This window comes from Sinocyclocheilus anshuiensis, unplaced genomic scaffold, assembly GCF_001515605.1.
Source record: "Sinocyclocheilus anshuiensis isolate Anshui unplaced genomic scaffold, SAMN03320099.WGS_v1.1 scaffold25, whole genome shotgun sequence".
Classification (NCBI taxonomy): Eukaryota; Metazoa; Chordata; class Actinopteri; order Cypriniformes; family Cyprinidae; genus Sinocyclocheilus; species Sinocyclocheilus anshuiensis.
The window spans coordinates 944324-953196 of NW_015536477.1; positions in this window are offsets into that span (position 1 = coordinate 944324).

Here is an 8873-nt window from a genome sequence, read left to right on the forward strand (position 1 = left end):
GATATCGTCCTCTTTTGGAAGGCCAAACAAAGTAGTTTCGCTTTCTCAACGAAACACACAGCGTCTTCACGACATGGCGGCCGCGGCAACAACAATACTACAGCGAGAATAAAAGTTACGCCTTCTTTCTTTGTGTGAACATTTGGGCGGCGTTATGCAAATCTTCCCACATCGGTACGTAGACATGTGGGGGCGTGTTAGAACGAGCCGTTTTAGGTAAGCGTGGTTGACTCTTAACTTTTATAAAGAATATCTCTTTGGATTTGAGACTTTTGTCTTTGCAACTTTACAGATCTTCTTTATGCACCAAGAGCTTGTAACACTCCAAAGAGAAAGGAAAAATTGAAATCGCATCATATGACCCCTTTAAGTAACTTTCTGCAGAAACCATATCAACCAATCAGAAATTAATGTGTGCAGTTTTCAAGTTTCTTTGTACTTTGCTTTTCACAATATAAATTGTTTCAAAGCAACTTCACTGTAAATTCATTTTTGTATGTCAGTCCAAATTTGGTATCAAAAATATTTCATTGTAATTATCTCCCTGGAATTATTTCTCTTTGAAACACTTTGACAATAAATTATCACATTAAAATAGTTATGGAGTCCAAGAAAACTTGCTAACTGAATGCAGTTATATACAGTGAATCAAAGTTATTTACGCCATCAAAGGCAACGAAAAGGGAGTCACCGCGCTGTTTTGCTTGAGGTGTATAACGGATGATCTGTTTACCATGATCTATTTATTCATTCTGCTGGAGCAGTGGAGGAACATGAGGTGAGAGGCAGTTGAATGCTTTCGCTGGGGCCTCTTGCCAAACCAAACATATCCCCTTGGCATCTTTACATTAGTGTCAATGGCCTACATCCATAATATGTTAGAGCAGCAACTTTGGAAATGAGACCCCAGCTGAGGAGGAATGGCAAGCTTATTATGGGCTAAATTTGTCACGTAAATGTACTCCTTGGAAGCTGAAATTATTCTAATTGTAACCACATATGATTTACTAAATGTCAGTTATTTTACAGACATTATTTAGCACTGTGGTTGACTATTGCATCATCGCTGGGGGTCATGAACACATTGAATAGCATATAATTATCAGATAATAAATATAAATTTACAAGAACTGTAAAACAAGATTGCATGTTTCCAGGAAAATACATGGGAATGGCATAGGGAAAAATATGAAGCCCATTTTACCTCTGCAATCATGCACAAGGATAGTACAAAAAATGAGGGAGGACTCTTGAGAATTGATTGGATTGTGAAAAGTGGGCATTCAATATAAGGCAGACCAGTGGTTGAGAAATACGAGTGATTTATGACATCAGTCGAGAAGAAACATGATGCCAGATGCGGAACAAGTTATTACCTTTTGATGAAAGACTGGTGAATCGTGCGCAGTAACACCTGTTGACCTAAAGGTTATAGCCTTGTTTGACAATTGGTGGTGAACATTGTCTTGACATTCAGTATGTTGGATCTGTTTAATAGACTTGTATAACCAAGTATATCCCTTGATGACCACCTCTGTGACAACAGTTCAGTTCAAGCATCAGTCATTCATTACTCTCTATTCAAGTGGCAGGGCAATGAAAAACAGCCTCTGCCAATAGCAGAGAGAGGCTCTGCTCAGTCCCTGTGTGTTTAGTTAAGATACTGCGTTTACAAATTTCCCTTAATATATGACAGGTTAGTTACTGCAAAGGGTCATGGAAAACATCTTTGAAGTTGTTCCTCCAATCAGTCTGTGTGATGGACTTTCTCTTCATGTTGTAAAAACAAAAACAAAGCACACTTCATTGGCTGTACCATTATCGTAACATAATGTGATACATTTTTATGAGGTAATTTAGCACAGATGATAAATACAGTGTTTTTCGCCATCTGATGCTTTCTTTGAGCTCGCTGACGCATGTTTAAGTTATTAGAATGTTTACTACATTCGCTGTGTGGTGTTCTCTTGTGTTTATCATTTAGGTACATGCTATCCTTCTGAAACAGAGAACGCATCATGTATCTGAACAAGTACACAATTAGGACAAGGGTACTTGTGTTCCGAACACTCAGTGACAGCTTAAAAAGAGCTGCAATGCTTTAAATGGAGAGGTTTCCTTGGATTCTTTTCCTCTGGATAACCGTGGATATATTTGAACCGGCAGACATGCATTAATTGCATTATTTGCCTGCATTATTGGTTCCCTAATGCAACATTTTCTCAGAAGTGTAAAGAGTACCTGAAAACCATACTCGAGTAAAAGTACAGTACTGAAAATGACTTCATTACGAGTTACAAGTCACCAATTCTAATATGACTTGAGTGATATTGATTTTACCATTACTTAAGTATTTTACTCGTACTGAATGTAGACACAAAGATGCACTAGTCCTCAACACCTAAGAGAAACACCAGTGAAAAGCAAGAAACAGGTGATTTGTGCAGGAGAGCAATCACATGTTCATTTTCTAAAATCAAAATAAAACTGAACATCTCAAAACTGCAATAAATCAAGGCTGACACAACAGCCTCTTAAACGTCTACAAACACTGTAGTCTCAGTTAAGCTCAAGTACTCAGAAAGGGCATAAGTAAACCAATATGCTTCAAAAAGGTCATAGCCATGTCCTCATCACACATAAGTCAAAATCTGCTAAGGGGAACTGTCACGAACACGGTGTGTGGAAACAGGCAGGATGACTAAGATGACGGATTATTGGAATTATCACTTTAATAATCCACAATAGGTACTCCAGACAGGTCAGGAACAGGAACACGAACACACACACACGGGGTAACATTCACAATAACCTACAAACTAAAACACAATCGACAGGAACTGCTAAAGGGCAGATAACGAGGGCAGACAGGTGAGCACAATGAGGTGATTAACTAAAAATGAGAACAGGAATAACCAAATATGGACACAGAGGGAGAAACCACAATCAACAGTCCACAGGGGTGTGACAGATCGCCCCCCTCCCGGAAGGTGCGTCCTCGTGCCGTGGAGACAGATGGAGGGATGGAAGGGGACTTAGGAGGAGGACAAAGGAGTGGATGTTGGGATGGTGACAGGGGAAGGCAAAGGGCTGGCAGGCAGACAAGACAGGTGGAGGTTCCGGTGGAGGACGGACGCCCAGGAGGAGGACGACTAACAGAGTCCAGGGAGGTGACGATGCAGGGAGGAGCCAGGGAGACGACAGGATTAAACCGGAGCAGGAGGAGGAGCCAGATGGGACCCAGGCCACAGCCATGATAGCGGCCCATGGTGGAGCCGACGGAGAGAGGAGCCATGGTGGAGGAAGGGCTGACAACTCCAGGGGGCCGACCGATGGCAGCGGAGCAGGTGGTGGAGGAGCCCGAGGCGGAGACGGAGAGCCAATGAGCCAGGGCGACACCGAGGATCCGGAGGGCCAAGGCGGAGCAGATGGCGCCGGCGACCGAGGCGGAGACAGGGATCCGGAATGCCGTGGTGGAGCCCGAGCGACAGAGGACTGAGGTGGAGCCAGAAGGATGGAGGAGCCTGACAGACGGAGGGATGAGGCGGAGCCAAAGGAGTGGAGTCCCGAGGCGGCGGATGGTCAACGACTGACCAAGGCAGAGCCGAAGGGACGATGGAGCCTGGTGGAGCTGGTGGACTGACGGGCCATGGTGGAGACGAGGGAGCTAAAGGGAACAGGTCAATGAGAGGAGGCGGTAGAGGGAGGTTGGGTGGGATATTTTCCCAGGTAGACAGGTCGGGTGAAAAGTGAAGGACGGGTATCTCTGAGTGCAAGTCTATTAAATCTCCCAGGTCCAGTTTGTGCTCACCCCCAGTGATGGCGCCATGGGTGGTCGTTCATAATAAAAAATAAAAACGGAAAACAAAACGAGGGGAAGACGCCGCTGAAATAGTTCTTGTGGGTTGGTTATTCTGTCACAATACACGGTGTGTGGAAACAGGCAGGACGACGACGACGAAGAATTCCAATAACACTTGAATTATTCCACAACAGGTCAGGAACACACACACACACACACACACACACACACACACACACACAAAGTCCAGAGTGTTGTTTCCCCATGTTGGAAAGTCTATGTGTTGGTGTATTTTTGGGAACACACTCTTTAAGTCTGCGTGGTTGAAATCCCCAGCCAAGATGAGGAAAGCATCAGGGTGGGCTGTCTGCTGCTCACTGATGTGCTGGTACAGTTCAATAACCGACCAACTAGAACACAATCGACAGGAACTGATAAAGGGCAGATAACGAGGGCAGACAGGTGAGCACAATGAGGTGATTAACTAATAATGAGAACAGCAATAACCAAATATGGACACAGAGGGAGAAACCACAATCAACAGTCCACAGGGGTGTGACAGGAACAACAGTTTTGAAAAGTTTTTTTTTTTTTGTAATTATTATTATTTACAAAAGGATCTGTATTTTCATGGGTTTAAATAAAAGATTGTTGTTATAAGAGACAATAAAAACAACTTTTGAATCAAAACCACTCCTTTCCTGGTAAAAAAAATATTTTTTTTTTGCCACAGCTGAATAACATTTTGTCAAAAAAAAAAAACGTGCACAATACATGGCAGTATTTACGAGAAGCCTGCAGAGGTCCAGTGAGTACATGCATTTCCTCGGAAACCCACACTACCGGATGTTTTGACTACATCATTGCTTATAAAAGTAATAAAAGAGCAATAAAAGATGATACAGTTTTACATAATTTGTTACATAACCCCTTAACAGACTTTGACTCAGATTCACAACTACCTGGTAATCACACATTTGCGTAAAGTAGCTTTTTTGACAAGAATTAGGTGAGTAAAGGCAAAACGCACAAGATCTAGTACCTTCAATACACTGTAGATGGCGATATCACTTCTTTTGTAGCAGAAATAAACTGCTGCAGAAAAAGTTAGGTGCCATGCAAAATGTAACGAGTAAGCGCATTACTCCTCGCAAATATAGTGGAGTAAAAAGGACATAAAATAATTTAAAAAATGTAGTCAAATAGAGAGTAAAAGCTAATATCTGTGATACTCAGTAAACAACAGAGTAGCGAAAAAGATACTTAAGTACAACTAATTACATTTACTCAAATATTTTCTACCACTACATTTTCTGTTATATTTTTTTACAAAAATGGCAAATGAACACTCTGGATGGAATCTTTAAAAACTGTCAGGAGACAGAATCTGTGGCATAATGTTGATTACCACAAAATAATTTCAACTGGTCCCTTCTTATCTCTGCAAAAGCAAAAATGTGGGTTATACTGAGGCATTACAATGGAAGTGAATGGGGTCCTCCGTTCAGTCCGTAAACTGTTTCAATAGTATAGCCACAAGACGTAAACGATGTGTGTATTAACATGATTTTAGTCATCTGTAGTTGCCTCAGATGTTTGTGATGCTAGGGATGTCTCTTTGATTAACTTTTTCTCTTATGAATTAAAAAGTTATTATATTGCACAGTAAGTGTACTGCAGTTATAAACTGGCACACTGGGGCTCATTGAATCCTGTGCCGATCAGCAGGGCATATGTTGTATAGAGTCACGTACAGTGGTGTAGTGGAGGGTATACGCAGGTATACGGCGTATACCCACTTCTTTATCAGTCGGCTTTGCATATACCCACTTGTTTGTACGTGAAATTCCGGAGGGGACGTCGGATGGCGTCACGTGGGATGTAATGACGTGTGCCATTAATCGAACTATGTACTATAACGTAAAAAAAACATGGAATATTCTAAAAGCAACTCATGTAAACACCATAATCATAATATTGGCTTATTTAGAAATAATTAGATTACTGATGTCCATGTAAACGTAGTCAATTAAATATTCGGATCAGTTTTGTGAAACAGATTAAATGATTCATTGAAAAGATCTGACTCAAAAGAACGCTTCGTTCATGAATTGGACATTGTAATATCCCTCACGAACATGTCAAGGAGAGCTAGACTGGTTGTCAAGATTTAAGGATGATGATAACTATAATGATAAAGTATTATTTAAAGTTTGAATAATCATTCGAATTCTATGAGAATAGTGACTTTAAATCTATAAACTTTGATGCATCAAAGTGAAAGTTCCTTTTCTTTTTCAGTTGTCCTGTTGTCAGGAGTAGCTAAAGCGTGTGGAGTATGTCCGAAATTTAAATTTCATTTTTGGGTGAACTATCCCTTTAAACTCAAAGGATCCAGCATCATCCATTGTAATTGCATGGAAAAGAGTGTACTTTGATTCAGTATATGATTCAAAAAGTCTTCATTTTCCATGGAGAAAAAGGTCATATGTTTGGAATGACATGAGGGTCAGTAAATAATTATAAAACTTGCATTCTTGGGCATTCTAGGCTCATGAACGAAACATAGGCCAAGGTCAGTAAGAGTGGTGCACCACGGGGCTGAGTGCGCCATGACACCAATCGGCCAAATGGGGTTAGTTACACATCTTTGTCTATGCCAAGGGTGTCCAAACCTGTTCCTGGAGGGCCACTGTCCTGCAGAGTTTAGCTCCAACCCTAATTAAACACACCTGAACCAAAGTAATCAAGGTCTTCAGACTCACTAGAAACTTCCAGGCAAGTGTGTTGGAGCTGGTTGTAGCTACACTCTGCAGGACATTGGCCGTCCAGGAGCAGGATTGGATATCCCTGGCCTATGCTCCCGTCAGGTGACATTTTTGGGGGAAGTCATGTTTATGCTCTTTGTTTGTGCTGCTGAGTGTTGTGCTACTGATCTCTTGCCTACACACCGTTTTGAGTAGATTTACTCAAAATTGTTGGCATTAACCTCAGTTAACCTCACTGTCGGTTGCAAGATGACCCCTGTCCCACAAACACGTTCTTACAAATACACGTACCCATGAACTCTTGTACTCTACTATGTTATGACCAGAGCAGCTGTGGCAAACATGCAGCACGTACATCATGTTCTTGAGAACCACTGCGCACAAGTAAACTACTGTATGTCAGCATGATTATGTTGAAATGGAGGAATTTTGGTTTGATAAGACCTTTAAGGGCTTTTGCTGAATGAGATATGGTTCAACTGGATATAATTATTACCATTTTTTAAATTCTTCTGTATGAAAAAGACTTTCTTAATTCTAGGTGTTAGGTAGGAATGTACTTAGAGATGACACCAAGTATTCTGTTGGTCACGCAATTCAAACGTCACTTCGCTGTCATGACTACAGCTTGTATATTGTACAAACATTATGGTAAGGTACGATGATTGTTATGTTCAAGAACATAAACATAATGGAGTATGTTCCAGGAAGAAGCTGGGTCAAGGCTTTGAGTGGGCATTTGTGTGTTTAGCACATGTTTACTGTACACACACATATTTGGGTTTGAACAGAATGTTCATTAGCACAAGACTCTCTCAACTTTTCTTGTTTCACACATTCCAGAGGTCTAAAAAAAGGGGGTTAAACATAGTTATATAGTTATACATAGTTATATATATTTGGGTTGTAAAGGTTTTTATGGTGTATAAATAAGGCATTGGAAACGTATATGGCATTTTAACATTTTATTTATAATAAAATTAATTAGATACTGTATATTTATTTTCTTCTCAACTGAAAAGGCATTAAAAAAATGATAAAAAGCCATGATTGATAATGGGTGCCTGTGAAAAGAGTGTTAATATGTTAGTATGGATAGCCATGGTAAATAATGAGAACTTTGGCCAGTATCTGGCATACACGGGGTTTAATAAATCTGAAAATGTTTGTTGCGTTTCATGCGTGAGCTTGTAAGCCAAAGGTTAAAACCCTAGAAGAGGTCGATACTCAACTGGAATTTTTTTTTTCAGTCTATATATGATTTGCAGGGATTTTTCCATCCACGTCTCTTTCTGTAGGCTATATTGTTGCACTACAGCAGACAAGTGAGTCATTTGTATCATTCATTCAACTGTTTCGTTCCAAAAAAGAATAATTCAGTCAAGTCACCTTTATTTTTACAGTGCTTTACAAAAGAGATAGCTGTTTCAAAGCAGCTACACAGTATTAAACAGGAAAGTAACAGAATCAATTATGCAAATTTAAAAAATGAGGCAAATCCAAAATTCTGCTGTAAAGCAGCTGTAGCAAGACATAGTGTCATTATTAAGATGATTGGTTGGTTCAGTTCAGTTCAATAACTGTAAAGTTCATTAATTATGAAGAAAGTTCAATTCAGCTATAAGCAGCTCCACTGAAGACAATAGTGTTATCAATGTTCAATGATGATTAATTTCAGTTTAATAACTGTCAATGCTGCAAAATTCATAAATGATGAATGAATTGGATTCAGTTATAAAGAAGCTCTACAGAAGAAAATAATATCATTATTCAGCTCGATTTAGTTTGTTTTCTTCTCACTCAATAGTGTCAATGTCTTCAAATCGATGATATTACCGAATATTAAGGGTCTTTTGGACCCCAGCTAAGCAAGCCAAAGGGGACAATGACAAGGAACACAAACTCCATCCACTGACAATTCAGGAACTAATCAAACAGCTATCTTTATGAGTGAGTCACTGAATCATTCACTCAACCAATTTGTTCAAAACACTGATTCATTCAGGAACAAAGTGTTGACTCTGTGTGTTGCTAGGAGACTCAACGGTTGATTATGCTTCGTTTTTGAACTATTTTCATGGGTGGCACAAAAATATTGTGTCTATAAAGTTTTGAGTTGCTTCTTTCCTGAACTGTTGCATTTACATGTATGCATTTTAGCCAACACTTTAATCGTTTTCTGTTTTTCAGAGCAAATTCACGTGACCATCTTGAACATGAGCGAAATCTGGATCACACATGGAACTGTGAATGTGACCGTACCTTTCCATTGCATTCAAGGTCATGGGTTTGATTGTGGGAGT